Source organism: Centroberyx gerrardi, chromosome 21 (assembly GCF_048128805.1).
Source record: "Centroberyx gerrardi isolate f3 chromosome 21, fCenGer3.hap1.cur.20231027, whole genome shotgun sequence".
Classification (NCBI taxonomy): Eukaryota; Metazoa; Chordata; class Actinopteri; order Beryciformes; family Berycidae; genus Centroberyx; species Centroberyx gerrardi.
The window spans coordinates 8,895,702-8,912,831 of record NC_136017.1 but is presented as its reverse complement, the minus strand read 5'-3'; positions in this window follow the sequence as shown (position 1 = coordinate 8,912,831).

Genomic DNA, 17,130 nt, shown 5'->3' with positions numbered 1-17,130 from the left:
TGAAAATGGATTGACAAAAATCAATGCTATTTCTATTCTATTTCAATCACTGATTTAACATCAAATTAACACTGAAACAGTATAAAATGTACTTTACTGAATTACGCACAGCAGGATTCTCTAGTGCAGGCTCTGATAACTCACACACCTACACACACACACACACCTCTAGAACCAACTAGTCAATCTACAGCAGGACTACCAAATTACATGGGACTTTTTTTATCCTTTTCTATTGGTGTTGCTGGACTCACCGCCGGCCCACAGGTCGACCCCCTGTACTCCAGATGGCCGATCCGCCCCTGAATGCAGCACAGGAGGAGGTAACATGTAGCTCAGTGAGATAAACAGGTGGGTACGATGCACTAGGGTGCAGGTTCAACCCTCAATGCCTTTTGTATTTTCATGTTCAGAAATGTTAACAATTATAAGCTGATGAATGTAAGGTACAGGCATTGCAGTTCTTGCTCAAAGTCAATCATCAATAGTTTGAATACTTAAATAAATAAGCTGATGAATGAAGCATGTGAGATCCTTGCCTATAGCACAGAGATAGATATGTGCTTATTATGCACAGGGTTGGTGGTTCAAATCCCAGCCCTCTCAAGTGTTTCTAGCTTATTGTTGTCAGCAGTGTGAACACTTGTAGAAATAAGATGATGAACATAAATGTTATTGTTGAAACCAGTCGGTAATGTCTTTAACCTGACTGGTAAAGACACTGGCTTACAGAGCAGAGATACTGGCCGCTCCAAAGAAATACACAGCATGTACACACTGATCCTACAGGCAGATCCAAGGAAATACATGACAACAGACAGGCTGCTGTCAGGAACGTAATACATACTGGCTCCTAAAGGCAGTTACATAGACATTTACAATACATAGACACAGATACTATATGTGATTGACACAATATGTGGAGAGACGAATGCCAAATCAAAGATACTCTATGTAAATCAATCAATCAATCAACAACATGTAGACATAAAATGCTTAGAGTCAACTTTGGGAATTTGGATTGTAGCCCTATAGGCAGGCGGCGGGCTACATGTTATGTACTATAATGGCAAAACACTTCCAACATTTTTAAAACCTTTTGAGCCACTGTCTCATACAGCTTCAGAGCAGTTTTTGCTTGAGCTTTTCAATCTTTAATTGAGGTGTTAGCATTTAAAAGTCTCAAATATACACACGTTTGAACTCACAACCTCTGAACCTTCATAGAAGTGTCAAACCTTGTAAGCTACTGGGTCATACTGCTTCTGCTGCTCTTTTTCTCAGAGCTTTTATGTCTTTACTTGGGCTGTTGGTTTTCAAAACCTCCATGCAACCTAACTGGGCTGAACCTTGAACCAAGAACCTAAAACCTTTAAAGTGGCTGTGCAGCTCTTTGAGCCACTGGGTCATACAGCTTCAGAGCTTTTCAGCCTTTGTTTGGGATGTTGGCTTTCAAAATTTAGTTGCATCCCAAAAGTGGAATGTCAGCCTAAGTCTTGAACCTAGAACATCAAAATTCACAGATTGCTGTCTATCACTTTGAGCCACTGGGTCATACTGGTTATGAACCTGTTTTCTGATAGCTTTTCAGTCTTTCCTCTAGATGCTGGCTGGTATCAAATGCAAGACCTCAGTTACTTTGTGTATCTACTTATCTCAACTTCTGAACTGAATGACACCTTGCTATCGGAGTTGAAATGGTCATAATCCAAAATTAATAACGGAACTGAAATAAACTTGTGTAAGGACACAAGACGAGTTCATCAGGAGCCAAATTCAGGTCAGTCTCAGTCAGGTGTGGAATTTATTAAGTTTGGTGAGTAGATAACTGAATTTTCATTTAGTCACCTTTAACAGCAAAATACAAAACTGTCTCCTAAACAGCAGCTAGCAGGTGCTCTGTTACATGATTTCATCACTTTTTGCTCCCATTCCCTCCAATGTGCAATGTTGCATATAGTGCAGCTTTAAAGACAAAAGTCAAAATATCAGGACCATTCCAAGTCACCAGTGCTACTGTCATGTCTTTTCTGCTCTTGGAATTGCAGTGGAGCGTGACAATAAAGATGGGAGAGGGGTGATGGCAGTGGCACACACCAAATGTCATGGGTCACATTTGGAATCCACAAGCATCTGGTAGGCCAACTTTTTATGTCCAGAAATGATCTAACAGAGATGTTCCATCTTAAACTAGACATACTGAACAGGGTGAAGCGATAGAGTTTTCTCGACGCTCCATATGGTAAATGTCACATGTGATGTTGACAGTTGAGGCCACGGGGCTCAAGGCAGGATGAGGGAGGACAACCAGGAGGACAACGGTTGGGCGTCCTGCCCAGACAAGAAATCACAGCTCTCTCTCTCTCTCTCTCTCTCTCTCTCTCTCTCTCTCTCTCTCTCTCTCTCTCTCTCTCTCTCTCTCTCTCTCTCTCTCTCTCTCTCTCTCTCTCTCTCTCTCTCTCTCTCTCTCTCTCTCTCTCTCATATGAACCAATTCCAGTATCAGGTTGAAAGTGTGACAATTCGATTGTTTGGAGAGGTTTTTTCCTGAAGCACTCTGGGGTCTTTAAAGTAACATTGTAATGCTTTGCCATAAGGCCATGGGAACTGTAATGCACTCTTGGGTAGAACTGGATTGATTTCAGGCAGTTCAAACTACAGCATTTCACAATCTGTAGTTATAATGTCAAGCAGTCCAGAAACTGTCCGCCGAGCTTTGGTTCTAAATTGTGATGTATTTTGGTTTGTGTTCTCTCCCATTTCCCTGCAACAAACTGTTTGTTCTTGGAACAAACAATTCGGTCATCCAAAATTAGATAGTCTATTTCTGAATCTGGACATATTCAGGGCCTTGAGTACTGTACACTTGAACCAGATGTCGGGGATCAAACGCAAGAGCGGACACAAAAAACATGTTTGCTGTGACAAGCCTCTGCCAAATGACAAATAGTGGTGGGATGAAGATGTATTATGTAACGTCTCTGGGATGACTATACCGCTGACAATTCACAGAAGAATGTGGAGGTCCGGGCTTCGGTTTGGATGAGTAATGCGTGCGGTTCGGCAGCACAATTTCCTCAGTCGTTAGATCCTGAGGCACGGTCTTCCGGCATGTTCCCCGTGTCCCATTGTCGCGACCCATCAAACGCACTCTGCGAGTTTACATCTGAACTGGAAATTTCTAGAAATTCCAAGCGTGTCAACAGTACTCGATTTCCATGTAAACCGCGCAATAATGACAACAAAAACATGGGCTACACGGATGGACGGATTGATCTGCTATGTTGGTCTCGAAAGCAGCAAGATGATTTCTGTTTGGAGAAACCATTCCCAGTCCAACTGTGACCTACTCTCCTCAGACTTCAAAAAGACTTGGCTTTTTACATTTAAGGTTATGTGAGTGAACACATGATATAGGATACCCTGATTTCTGTTACTTATACCATCTATGACCAAACGTGATGAAAAGTACAGCTGTCATATGTAACACATCCAATAGTTGCTTATGTGTGCAGACCACAGACCTTGAATGGATAGAACGGTCCTTCAACTGTTTGTCATGGTACTTTAGCTAGTGCAGCATAAAATGGCGATTATGGGATTTTAAGGGTTAGTTGCTATGGTGACAATGCAAGTCTGGGCATTAAGGCCATAAAGTGTGTCACACTTGCTTGAGAACTGTGCAGATGTGTCTGTTAGCAAACTGTCAAAACTCAACTGAAAACTAACGTTAGCAACGAGGCTAGCAACAAGACTGTGCTTCTCTCTCTAGCTCTTCTAGTCAACATTAGCATGTTAGCAATCCATGGCAGCAAGGAGACAGAGAAGCTCCTTTGGTTCTTGCTGCAAAACCTCGCGCCTCAGCGACTTGCCGTAAGTCGGTTTGTTTGAAAGCTAGCCCAACGGTACACATAAAAATGGCCGCCGCTCTGACCATCCTGGAACGTTGCTTTGAATGGGAATGACCGTTCTATCCATTCAAGTTCTATGGTGCAGACTAAGACACCCATATTAGCGTGTGTGTGCATGCATGTTTATGTGTGTGTGTGCAATGACTGGTACCTGATATCTAGTATGGATCTGATAACCCATTAAATGTCCAAACCAGATGGAGACTGTAGCTGTCACAGAGTGCAAGTGCTGTGTGAGTGTGCAGTCTGTCTGACACACGTTAGTATGTGTGTTTTCTTTCTTATTGCCCTGAAGCAACCTGGGAGTGTGTGTGAGTGTGTGTGTGTGTGTGTGTGTGTGCGCACTACCTCAGGCCTGTTTTCTCGCAAGGTACTGATCAACTGTCTGCATGTAGCCTGCAACAGACAAAGACAGACTGTCGCCCCGTGCAGTGTGTGGTGTTTTTCTGTGTGTGTGTGTGTGTGTGTGTGTTTGTCTGATCTGCACCTGATTCCCAGTGCAGATCAGACACACCATCTCTCCACAGCTGTCACAGACAAGGCCTAGTCTTGCCCTTATACACTCAGCGCTGTCTGACGGAGCAGGCCGTCTGACGCACACATGCTTGTGTGATATGCATAGCCCAGGGGCTGATTACCTGACATACATACATGACATCATCCGCTTGTAATCAAATCCATATGTCTCCTCTCTCCCTCTCTCAGTCTATCGCTCTATCTCAAATTCTTTTTATCTCCCCGTTCTTCTCTTTGTTTGTTTTTCTTTGCTCGTTCTCTCTCTCTCTACCCCCCCCTCTCTTTCTTCCCCTTTGTCTTTCTCTTTGTTCTCTCCCTCATATTCTCTCCCTGTCTTTACCCACCACTTCTGTTTTTTTTTTTTTTCTCTGTCTCTCTCTCTCTCGTCTCTGATCTCTGCCCGGGCCTCAGCATGGGCTCCGCCGTTAAAATGGAACATGGGTTTGATTGCCAGGGTGAAAACTCTCATGTGGACGCATGCTGCCCTTTTAAGGCCAAAATCAGCGTTTATGGACGTTCTCTGGCTAAACACCTTTTTGTTCGTTGTTGTTTGTGTGTACAGTCCGAGCGGTTGTGGATGACTCCTAGAGGTGGACCTTATTTCTACCAAATCTTTCTATTTTCCCTCTATCTCAACGTTTCCTTCCCTCTGTCTTTCTTGCTCTTAGTCTGTACCCCCCTCCTACACACACACACACGCACACTAAGTTTGCAGGAGAATGTGTGTGACCGGGGACCATTGACCTTGTGGCACAAAGTGTGTGTGTGTGTGTGTGTGTGAGTGTGTGTGTGTGTGTGTGTAAGAAGGTGAGGGTGGGGGATGTGACCTTGACCTCTCCTCTCTCCTGTCTGCCAGCAGTAACCCTCAGGGAGGTTAGTAGCAGTGTAGAAATATGTCTGCTACCCTCTTAAGGGAAAACTTTGACATTTTTGATTTTATTGGGTTATTTTTCTTTAACAGGCACTTGTCACTCACAAAAGTTTCGACATTCTGCATTCTACAAAGTTTCCACATATTTTTTAATCTTGTGTTTTATCTTGTTTAGTGCTGAATACCTGTTAAGACCTGCAGAGTAACTTTTGTTCTGCCTGTACATCGCCATTTTGCACATGTTGTCAGCTGCTGTTTTAGTCCTAGTTATTGTCTTTTTAGTTTTTTATCTGTATCAGAAACCTATAGCCAAAGCCATAGGTTTTAGAGTCTTAAGCTTAAACACCTTTTGTCGTGGTCTAACCTGCATGTGGTTCTTGGAATCATGTTTTTTATTGAATATCCCATTTCCTGAGTGCAACTAACCTGTCGCCAGCTATTGTGTTTTATTTCAATCTATGATTTTATTTGTGTTTTGGGGGGGGGGGGGGGTTAAGAGTGCTTTGTATTTTGTTAAATCATTTAAGACTAGTGCAATAAAAGATTTCTGCTCTCCAACCTGTAGTTCTTACTTATGGTTTTTAGAGAACCTCTTAAGGTGTCCCCTCTCTAGTTCAGGATGGGGATACCACATATAGAAATATCCAACAGCACAATTCCATGCAAAAGCCATTGTAGAATTTCACAAATGAATGGGGGTTAATGGGTAGAGGTTCCCGAAGACTGACATTTTGGGTTTTTTTCCCGACTCCAGCAATGGGAACAAAAAGTTCCCTACACAACTGCATGAGAAACACGTCATCACTCCATGGAGCGATGCCACTATGAGATTATAGGCAGGAATCAAACATGCACCTTCAGATTGAAGGGCTGGACCAGGAGGACAGGCTGCAATTTACAGACTAATAACAGCTATTTCCTAACAAAGGATCACACTTATAGTGAGTGAGAAATTAATAGAGCACGAGTGTGTGTGTGCAGTCGACGGGGCAGGCGTGCGTCTGCTGCCATCAATTGGTACAGCTGATAATCATTACCTCTCTAGCGGTTTGGACTTTGATGTAAATCGCAAACACTTAAGGAGGATGTTCCAATGGCTGTTTTCACAGACGTGGTGCGTTTCAAAGCCCGAGGCCACGCGTAACCACCAGCCATTAGATGTATTGTGAGAACTTGGCACCGGTCGGCCTAACATAATGGATCATAGACTGCAAACAGAGAGGTCCCCCGGTGTGGCGAAGTGCTGTTTCAAAGCCGAGCCTTTTGAAAAACATGCAGATGGAAATGAGCAGCAACGGATCCAAAAACACACTACATATGAGACACCTCTGTTGTATGTCTGTCAGTCGCAGCTGCTGATGCTTCATTGCTTACAGGGAGAAACGATCATGTTCCTCCATTTCTGCTGTGACCATGGCATATTCAATCCAACAAACAACTCTTTCAGAAAACTCACTGAGAATTTAACGATGGAGATGACAGACAACATTGTCAGCGGTATTCATTCAGATTCTGCCCTTTTTTAGTTGGATCACAGTGTTTGATTTGATATTTTGTAGTCCTGATGTGGGGTTTCCATCATCCAGGTTTACCTGCAAACTCCTCAATAAACTTCTTCCCTTATACTTTGATTTATCAAAGCAGTTCAACTTGGAACAGAGCCAGACTCTTGCTATTAACTGCATGGCGGTGATAGACTTGTTATTTGAAGTATCTGCAAGCTTGAAGCCACATTCACACGATGAGCAGAACAATAGAACATGGATCTTGTAACTTGGCAGCAAAGTGCACAGGAAGAAGGGAAGTGATACACACGTGCACACACACACACACACACACACACACACACTAATCTGTCCAGCTGTCAGGTGAGCAGGGTGGATCTGCCTCTTGAGACTCTTTGATGGTTTCCTGATGGATTAGCATTGATCTCAAACGGCCCATGGAGGCGTAAGAGAGAGAGAATCTCGCTAATCAGATTTCAAGCAGCAGAGCTTTCTCAAATTATCAACTCATAAAGCCTGAAATGTTCCAGGCCAATATTTTCCCACCTGTCTGTAGATCTGTCTGCCTATTTGTCTATTTTATCCAGTTATAAAGCCTGAAATATTCTGTATTTACTTTTTGTTACCTGTCTGCTTGTAGCTCTATCTATCTATCTAGATTTTATTTTCACATAGATCTGATGAATTCTCCTCAACTGGACGACTGTGATGAATTAAGAAGGGGAAACTACCACTTGACTAATAGTGCAGCCACTACCTGGCTAATCTCTTAATGTTTGTCTACCCAGGAGCAACATCCACATCCCAGCCACATCTCCCTCCTAAAAAAAAAAGCCCTCAGCTCGCAACAATACAATGGCTGAATTTGTGCCGGCAACATATCTGCACTTCAAAGCCTCTCAGCGCTGAGGCTGTGCTCAGGAGGTATAGCATAAGCATATAAATGCTGGGCGAGGCTGAGAACGGCAACGGCTTGGAAAAATGGGTGTGATCACAAGCCAGTTGGGTTGAGTTTTAAGGAAATGGATGTAATATTTTGTTTGATTTTCTCCCCATTTGGATAAAACCTCTGGGTACACTTGAGCTCACTCCAAGGCGCTGCAGTGTCCCACACAGGGATACACAGTACAGCTGTGTGGGTAAAACCGCCTAAATTCAGCCTTTTTGCATGTAAAATACAGTTTACTCATCTTTCTGATTTGTTATGAATGTACTGTCATGTAACTGTCAAGGACCAACAAATTACTGTGGGCTATTACAGCAGAGTAAAGTCTCAAGATAGCCCAGAGTGTGTCCAACTCCTACGGAGATATCTGTCTCATTTATTCATTCTCTGACTTATCTACAAACACTGTCCAACATCTTTAAACACAGGAAATGGGTTTCCTAATCTGGTCATTCTTTCACAATCGCATTTATGGAAAAACTCCAAGAGCTAAAGTCTTCTGCAAAATATGCTCCACTGACAGAGCGTCATTACATTGCTATTTCACTACTGACCAGATTAAAAGGACAAAGGCTGTGATACATGGGTATACATTTTAGCCAATGTAGACTGTAGATGAGGTGCAATGCCAACAATTTTGACAAGAAAAGGTCAGGTGGAAATAAAACAGGACTCCATTGGCAGGTGTTATCAAAATAGGAGAGACAGACGAACCGGTGCAGTGTTTACATCATAGACATAGACATGAAAACACACATTTGGCATTTTGGCAGCAAGTCTTCATCACTCTTCCTGATAGAGATTTGCCTATGAAACACTTAGTGAATGTATTTGTGCTGATGTTTGGTATGTAATTAGTTAGCGGGCTCAAGGATAACATACTTCATTGTCTCAAAAAGTTGCATTACCATAAACTGCTCATATGCTGTTTTATCAGTGGCATTTTCATTCATTTATATATCATATTCATTTATATATCATTTATATATTATATATATAATATGGATTGAAAGGCTCTCTCTCTCTCTCTCTCTCTCTCTTTCCCTCTCTCTCTCTGTCTCTTTCTCTCTCTCTCTCTCTCTCTCTCTCTTTCCCTCTCTCTCTCTCTCTCTTTCTCTCTCTCTCTCTCTCTCTCTCTCTCTCTCTGTCTCTTTCCCTCTCTCTTTCTCTCTTTCTCTCTCTCTTTCTATCTCTCCCCCCTCTCTCTCTCTTTCTCTCTCTCCCTCTGTCTCTTTCCCTCTCTCTCTCTTTCTCTCTTCCCCCCTCTCTCTCTCTCTCTCTCTCCGTCTCTTTCCCTCTGTCTCTCTCTCTCTCCCCCCTCTCTCTCTCTCTCTTTCTCTCTCTCTTTCTATCTCTCCCCCTCTCTCTCTCTCTTTCTCTCTCTCTTTCTATCTCTCCCCCCTCTCTCTCTCTCATTCTCTCTCTGTCTCTTTCCCTCTCTCTCTCTCTTTCTCTCTTTCTCTCTCTCTCTCTCTCCCCCCCTCTCTCTCTTTCTCTCTGTCTCGTTCTCTCTCTCTCTCTCTCTCTCTCTCTCTGTCTCTTTCCCTCTCTCTCTCTCTCTCTCTCTCACCCCCCCCCCTCTCTCTCTCTCTCCCTCTCTCTCTCTCTCTCCATACAGGACACACCCCTGACATTCACGAAGCTCACCAGATGTCTTCGGTCGTCATTTAACCGAACCCTCTCATAACGCCTTGGCTCTGTTCACTTCCAAAGAACAGCAAGACCTCAGATGACACACATCATTTTTCAGAAGTAATGGCTTACATGCGAGGGGATTAAAGTCAACTGATTAGAAAAAAAAAACTGACTGACTTATATGTGTGAAGGACATTTTGATTGTTAGATTATTGACACAAATACGAACAGATAGAACTCAAAATAATGGTTAATCATGTTAGTAGATGAAGTTGTTCACACTACATTCCATTGTAAATGGAATATATGGCACTGACTGGCATTACTAATGAACTTAAACACAGTCTCAATCACAGATTACATGTTATGGAGACAAACTTGTTCCTTCATCAGGACTTTGTTACAATAATATGAATTAGACACGCCATTTTCACCTGTTCGTCATGTGAAAAGTTCAGCTAACGTTTAAGTTTAAGCAAATTAAGCAACTTCGATTAAGGTTAGGGTGAAGGTTAGGATTGGATTTAGGCAACTAAAAACAATTTGGTCAGGGTTAGTGTAAGGTTTTGGTCATGGTTAAATAAGAAAAACTTAAAAAACAAAAAATTTAAACTTGAATCACAGTAGAAAACTGAACCCGGGTGTCAAACTACTGCCTGTTTCTAATCGTGTCTCCTTCACATAATCCTTTCATGGTGGGAAAACGGATTTCTCCCACTTTTCACACACAGAGCATGTATTTGCATTTTAAGACAGACGGGCTCATTTCATATAATTTCAGGAGACCAGGCTCATTATGGGAGATAGTGATGTTTAATGTGACCTTTCCGACACTGTGACCCATCGGTGACCACCACAAGTTCCAATGACTTCCTCCACATGGTTTATTAGAGGCGTTGTTCCCCCTCCCTTTCCTCTCCATCTCTTTCTGTCCCTGTAACTCTCCTTCCCTCTCTTGCCTCCTCTCTTCCCCTCTCTCTCTCTCTCTCTTCTCTCCTTCCCTCTCCCTGCCTTATCATCCTGCTGTTCTCTCAGCGTTTCCATCACGGCCGGCCAACCGCTCGCTCACCCTGGATCCTCCCACTCGCTGCTCCTCACAGATAAAGACCTTCACCTCTCTGTATTCACCAGGAATGTAAATGATAGTGATTCGGGACGTGGGGCGTGACACTGGAATTTACTTTAGGGAGACAGAGCCATGATGTACTGTGTGCCTGTGTGTGTATGTCTGAGTTTTGTGCCTGTGTGTGTCTGTGTGTGTGCGGTTGGCTGTCTGGATGACATCACTCCCCTCCCAGAGTGCTCAGAGGGGATGAGACCCCGGCTGGGCGGCGGTTTGGGATCCTGGAGCGAGCTGTCTCTATTGTCTGCTCACTTCCCGTTCGGGCTTAGAGCTTTCATTATCCCGTTTACTTGGCAACCGGCCTCAAATTGTCTCCGACGCGGAATTAGAGTGAGGAGAAGCAGGCGGAGGCTCGCACCATGTAGCTGCCACGTCACTGGTGCAAATCCAACCCGTGGATTGTTGTGTGTCATCCAGCATCTCTGTCTGCTGTGCCAGAATTTGTATCCCCTGAAAAAATGTGTTTCCCTTGGCGCTGTGTCTTCGTTTTGTCCTCAATCCTTTTCCTTTTGCCACGGCATAAGGATATTATCATGGGGGAAATGCATTTCATAAATGACAAATAGAGTAGACAAGCTCCTTGTATAATCAATGGACACTTGCGATTTGAGATATTAAGATGTTACTTTCAGTTACTTTAAGTTACACTACAAAAAAAACACCCATTATAACAAGTCATTTAGTCTCATATTCAGCCTTCAAATCTTATTTTTCATAAAGTGAAAAAATCTGCCAATGAGGTGAGATAACTCCACTTGTTTCCAATGCAATTTCATTTGTTTCAGTCTAGAAATGAGTGTCAGTATGTTGAAACAAGTCAGAATAAGGCAGATCACTGCACTACTATCAAGAAAATGACACTTGATGCTACAAAATTCTTGAAACAAGTTTGATTTGCATCAGAAACAAGTGAAATGATCTAACCTCACTTGCAGATTTTTTCACTTACTTTAAGAAAATTACGGTTTTAGGACTCGATAATAGACTAAATGACTTGTTAAGATGGAGATTTTTTTTGTAGTGTACTTTCAGTTGGCTACTTTCGCTCCTTGTAATCCCGTGAAATATGTTTTAAAATCCTTTCTTCCCTGGCATGAAATCGAGGTGAAGACACACCGCCGGGGGAAACACATGTTCCAGGGGAAACAAATTTTGGTGCAAAGCTTTCCCACATTTTCTGCCTCTCTCTCTCTCTACTGTGTTTTGTGTTGTATGTTTCTTTACAAATGAGACGAAATGGCATCCCGACCCATTCTGTTCCATTTTGTTACACACCAGGATGTCGGTATTAATTGCAGACTAATTCTACGGTCTCTCCACAATCAAAGAAAACCTCCCCTGCATTTAAAGGGATTATGTGGCTTATTACTAGCAGCAGGGACTGTATCCACTGCAGTGCAGAAGCCTGTGCTCGCTGTATTGAAGGCCACTGATGTTAGAACTGGACTGAGATAGGCACGGCTAGTGGGATGTGTTTCAAGTGTAAGTGGAAAAATGGATTCTCTCCAGGATTTAGTGACAAGGTGTTGCTGGGCTTCTGTCAGCAACATTAATAACGGATACCGCGACTGAAGTGATTAATTATAAAATATTTTGGAAATCTCAAAAGTCGATGCTGGGAATTAACAAGGCGGTGCAGCACCAAACTGTTTAGATCTGAAGATTTGCACACTCCTACTTAAGAAGGTGTTTCGAGCATGACTTTCTGCCATGCCAGTCCATAAAATAATAAAATGTGAAGCCATGCAGGGAAGTGTACAAGAGAGGAACGTGTTAGGGATGTTGCGGTGCAGCTTGAGTATTTCGAGGTCTCTCGGCCGTACTGGACTCCCCGTGGCACGAGGCTTATAATGTTGATCAACTGCACCGGCGGGACACCTTAGCGCATGTCAAGGGGCCATCTGAAAGGCTCGGATCAGCGGAGTTATTAATGAAAGGACTGAATGTTGGATTTTAGCCCGTCTCTATTCTGGGTGATGTCACCGTCTGGAGAGACACGACTAGTCTCACCTCAGTGACTGAACACAACAGATGGCTCACATCTGGAAGGAGGCCAGAAAAGCATTTTAGCACTGAGGGTTATGAGGTTTAGCTTTGTCTACTGATTTACAGTGATGCTGAGGATCAATGGTGGTCTTATTTTATTTTTGTGCAATTAGCCTTGGCAGCTCAGTCCTGAGAGTGTCTTTAGCAGACACTCTCTGTGCAAATACAAAATCAAAAAAAACAACTGGAAAACATCTGTTGTCACACTTTACATGCACTTCTATCTTAAACATTTGAACATACACTAACATACACATAAACTACCAAATTATTTCCTTCCTCCCAAGATTTATAGACTTAGCAAACAGCTTTTATCTTGGGCATTTCCAGCCTTTTCTGGTTGTTCATATGCCTCAGATTATTATCTATAGGACAATAAAACATTAAATGCACCTTATTTTCTTTAATTTTCATATTTCACATTTTTCTGCTCTGTTGGTGTTTTTCTTACCATTTCCAGTACCTCTTAATCACATGCCGTTCATAGGGTTTTTCCTCTTTTCTGTCTGCATCTCATTTTCTATTTCATTTAATACAGAGCCTTGCAATGGACTTGCAGTGAGATAAAAAATGATTTTTGGGACGCTGAACCAGTGCGGTTATTATTATTATCTGTCTTTTCCAACAGCCTTCAGTGAAATTGTAGTAGAGAACAATTTGTGAGTGCTAAACCAGCAAGAGTGTTTGTCTCCCGTTTCTTTATAAGCTTCCATTCAAATTCAGGCTATTCAGGCTTTTTGGAACATTTATTTATTCAGGGAAGGATTATGATTATGCACAGTTTCAGCAACACTGCAGCACAGTTAGACAGTCTCCTACTGTCTGCCACTGAGCAGTTGGGGCTTAAGTGCCTTGCCCAAGGAAACCTCAACAGCACTTTTTGAGGAAGGGGGGGCATTACTTGTTCACTTCCCCTGCCCAAATTTTCCCAACTGGCCTGGGGATTTGAACCAGCAACCTTCCCATCAGATGCGTGCTTTTCCAACCTTTCGGCTCCCAATGCCCCCGTAGGAACCAGAGTTAGGAAAGCCTGATGAAAAAAAGAAGGGAACCTCTGTTTTTCAGGCCCAAAATAAATGCCAGCAAAGTTTTCTTTTGATCCTCGACCGATCCTAAAACTGCATTCAATCTTATCCTTCCCACCAAAAAAAGCCTCCATTTAAAATGCAATTTTTCAGTTTGGACACTGTGCAGTGCCAGGCAAACCAAGCCAAGGCCTTGCAGAGAAGAGAAAAAAAAAAATCCGCTATATCGGTTTTTTATGTTATTCTGGGTTGAGCATAAAACTGCCTGTAATATATGGCTTCTCGAAATGTGAGCTCATAATGTTCTTTGTTTGAAAAAAAGAAATGCGTGTGCCTCAGGAATGAGCTCATGCTATACTTACATTAAATTAGAGAGATGCAGGCATGGTATTTATTCCCTGTTTCATTCTCCTGCGCTCGCTGCTCGTCCAAACCACAGATACCTCCTCCTTGGCACGCTTAAACTTTACAAGAACCGGGTTGAAATGTTGCATGGTGTCAAACTGATTAAAAGTCATATATGAGGGAAGAAGGGTCACTGATGTTCTCTGCTTTGGCACTATAATATTCTATCCTAGAACACGGACTAGATTATAGAACAAAACAATCAATTTCTTCACCCATTGTGAAGAAAAGACAGTAGAGAGATAAGATAAAGACATCACAGGGAAAACATGAGTGTTTAAGATAAGAAGAACCTCACCTATCCTGTTGATTCAGGTCACTAGATCAAAACTGCAGAGATCAAAGCAACCAGAAAAAATAAAGCACATGACTAAAGCATTTCATGTCACAGTGGGCAAGAACCTCATAAGAGTTTAGTGTCCCACCCTCGCTGACATGGATACTTCCTCTTTTTCTTCTTTCATCACTAAGCCATGTGAGGCTCCTGAAACTAGATAGACCCCTTTAAACTCTTTCTCCACCCTTCAGTCATAAAATACAACCCCCCACCTTCCTCCTCCTCCTCCCTCTTGTCATTGCCAGGAGGATTAGCTTCGGCTTTAAGTCCAAAACATTTGTCCTTAGATATCAGCCCCTGGACTTTGACAAAAGTCCGATTTCATCACCCTAATCTTTTACAGTGGAGTCAGCGGGCAATCCCCGAAATCCTGCCGCATCCCCCTGAATGCATGATCTGTGTCTTTATCCTTTAATGTTAAAAGTCTATCTTCCCATTCATGTTTCACTGTGGTTGCAGCTGACACTCCTCACCAGGTCAATGCTCCATGGGGAAAAGGAGATTTCAGAGTAAAACCTTAATCTAAATCGACTGCATAATTTAATCTTGGAAAAATACGGTATAATTGAGGTTTGGGGAGGGGGAAAAGACTGGGAATGATTTCTCTGTAGAGTAGTCCAGAGTTTTGGGCGTAGGAAGGTGGATGTTTGTTTTGCTGTTACGATGCCACTGCCCAATAAAGTATAGTCTGCATTCTGCGGCCTGTGAATATCAATTATTAACCATATGAGCCATTGGGCTTGCTGTACTGTTGTATTAATTAGCTTGGAAACTGGCCTAGTCTCCTGAGTTCCTGCCATAAAAAGACAGAATTTGGTTTTATGTTAACTCATGCATATTATTGAGAGTTAAATTACATTTCTGCAGTGTTTTTGCGGAGGCTTGGTGGGCTTGTAAAAGCTGAAACTGTTGAACACCGCTTCCACATTCTTTTATTGTAAAAACAAATCTTTTTTTAGCACATTATTCTCAGACACACGGTAATTAAGTATTGTTAGCTTCCTTCAAATATTCATGAACACAATGATTGCTCTTAAGGGAAAAGGTGTGTTTCAAAAGATAATATTTACTCCCATATTCAAACACGGAAACAAACTGATGCCAACTAATCTTCAATCTCGAGACCTTGCAGCATTACAGGAAAGCGCTCTCGTCAATCATGTCCGACACCGTGCGTCGAACCCGGCCAAGGGACGGGGAGGGAGAAATTTAAGACCCCACCGCGGCTCCTATTTCCTGGTTTTCGAGCGTCTTGTCAAAGCCCAGGATGCACTGGGACAGGGTGGTCCCTTTGACAGCTCTCTGTTGTTCCCCGCCAAAGACTCAATCCCCAAAAGTTTTAAACGCCGGTTTCCATATCGCAGCTTGACACCCGACCACCTCCGTCTCGACAGGTCTTTCTCCACAGCCTTGAATTCTTTCTCTCCCACACTAACCACAAACTCACCGCTTGCCTTCTCTCTCTGTCTGTCTCTCTTCATTTCATTCGTGTTATAAAAGGACTTACGACATAGGAAACGTGACACTAACAAATTCCCAAGTTGATGTTGGTGTGGATCGGGAGATAATTGGGAGACAAGAAAACTCAACTCCCTTAGCCACAAAGGAAAGAGCCGCATTCACGCGTAACAAGTAAACAACAACAGTGATGTTTTGTTTGGGTCTGTGTCAGCCGAACTTCGTCAAGGAAAAGTAAATTCCCCCATAAACCTCAGTAATTACCAGTTACCACCTCCGAATCAGTTGCTTCCTAACGCCCTGCGAAAGTTACGAGAGCTATTTCCAATCTTACACAAATCCCATAAAATTCTTACAATCGCTGTGTGCACAGAAAAGCACACTGACTCAAAGAGGTGACTGTGTTTAATGGATGTTTTAAATATTTCTCTTGCATCTTATATCTATATTTCTTTCACGGTTACTTTTTCACACTTATGTAACGCTATAAAATTCCATGATTAAGAAAAAATGATAGGTGTCCAAAGTTAGGTGATGTTTGTCAGTTGTTACAAGCAATAATGTAACCAAGGGGCAATGTTTTCAACCAACCATTAGAAACGTTGAGAAATGTATTAGGTGAAAGCACACACTCAGCTTTCTCCAAACCCTGTATTTGTTTTTCATATTTTCATATTTAAGAATCTCCTACAGTCATAGGAAGTGTTAAAATCTGCTGCCTGCCAATTCATAAATTTGTCATTTTATAATGTCTTCTTTGATCCTAATCTTGTTAATATGACTATTTGGTCTGGGGGAGGGTCATTCATCTCTTTTTAACACCTCAGAGAGGATCATGGACAAATATTGTTTTGCTTAAAGCTGCAAAATGCAGGTTTTTCACATTTAAAAACCAATAAACAAAGAGGATATATGAGACATTATCAGTCTGTGTCTGTCTGTGACCCTGTGTGTACCTGCCTAAACCCTTCGTTTGGCTGAAATTGGCTTTTCACAGGCAGAAAGCAGTAAGAAAAGAAAGTACAGCAAAGCTAGACATGCAGCAGACAAGGATGGTTTGAAAACATGGTAAAAATCGGCATTTCTTTTCCACACTGGACACGCCAATTTTGAAGCCACGAGTGGCGGCAGGGGGCAGTTCCTCCAACGTCCGCTAGAGGCCGGCTCCAAAAAGACTCCAAACCCAGCCCAACTCCATGCAAGTCAATGGGACCACAACCCAACTTCTCACTAAAAATATTAAGTCAATAAATTTGTTTGCTCTGGCTCCAAAAAATTTCAACATGGCGGCAACCATAAACTCAATCTCCAGGCTTCAAAATGGCCCTTCATCAGACAGCTCATCAGGATGAG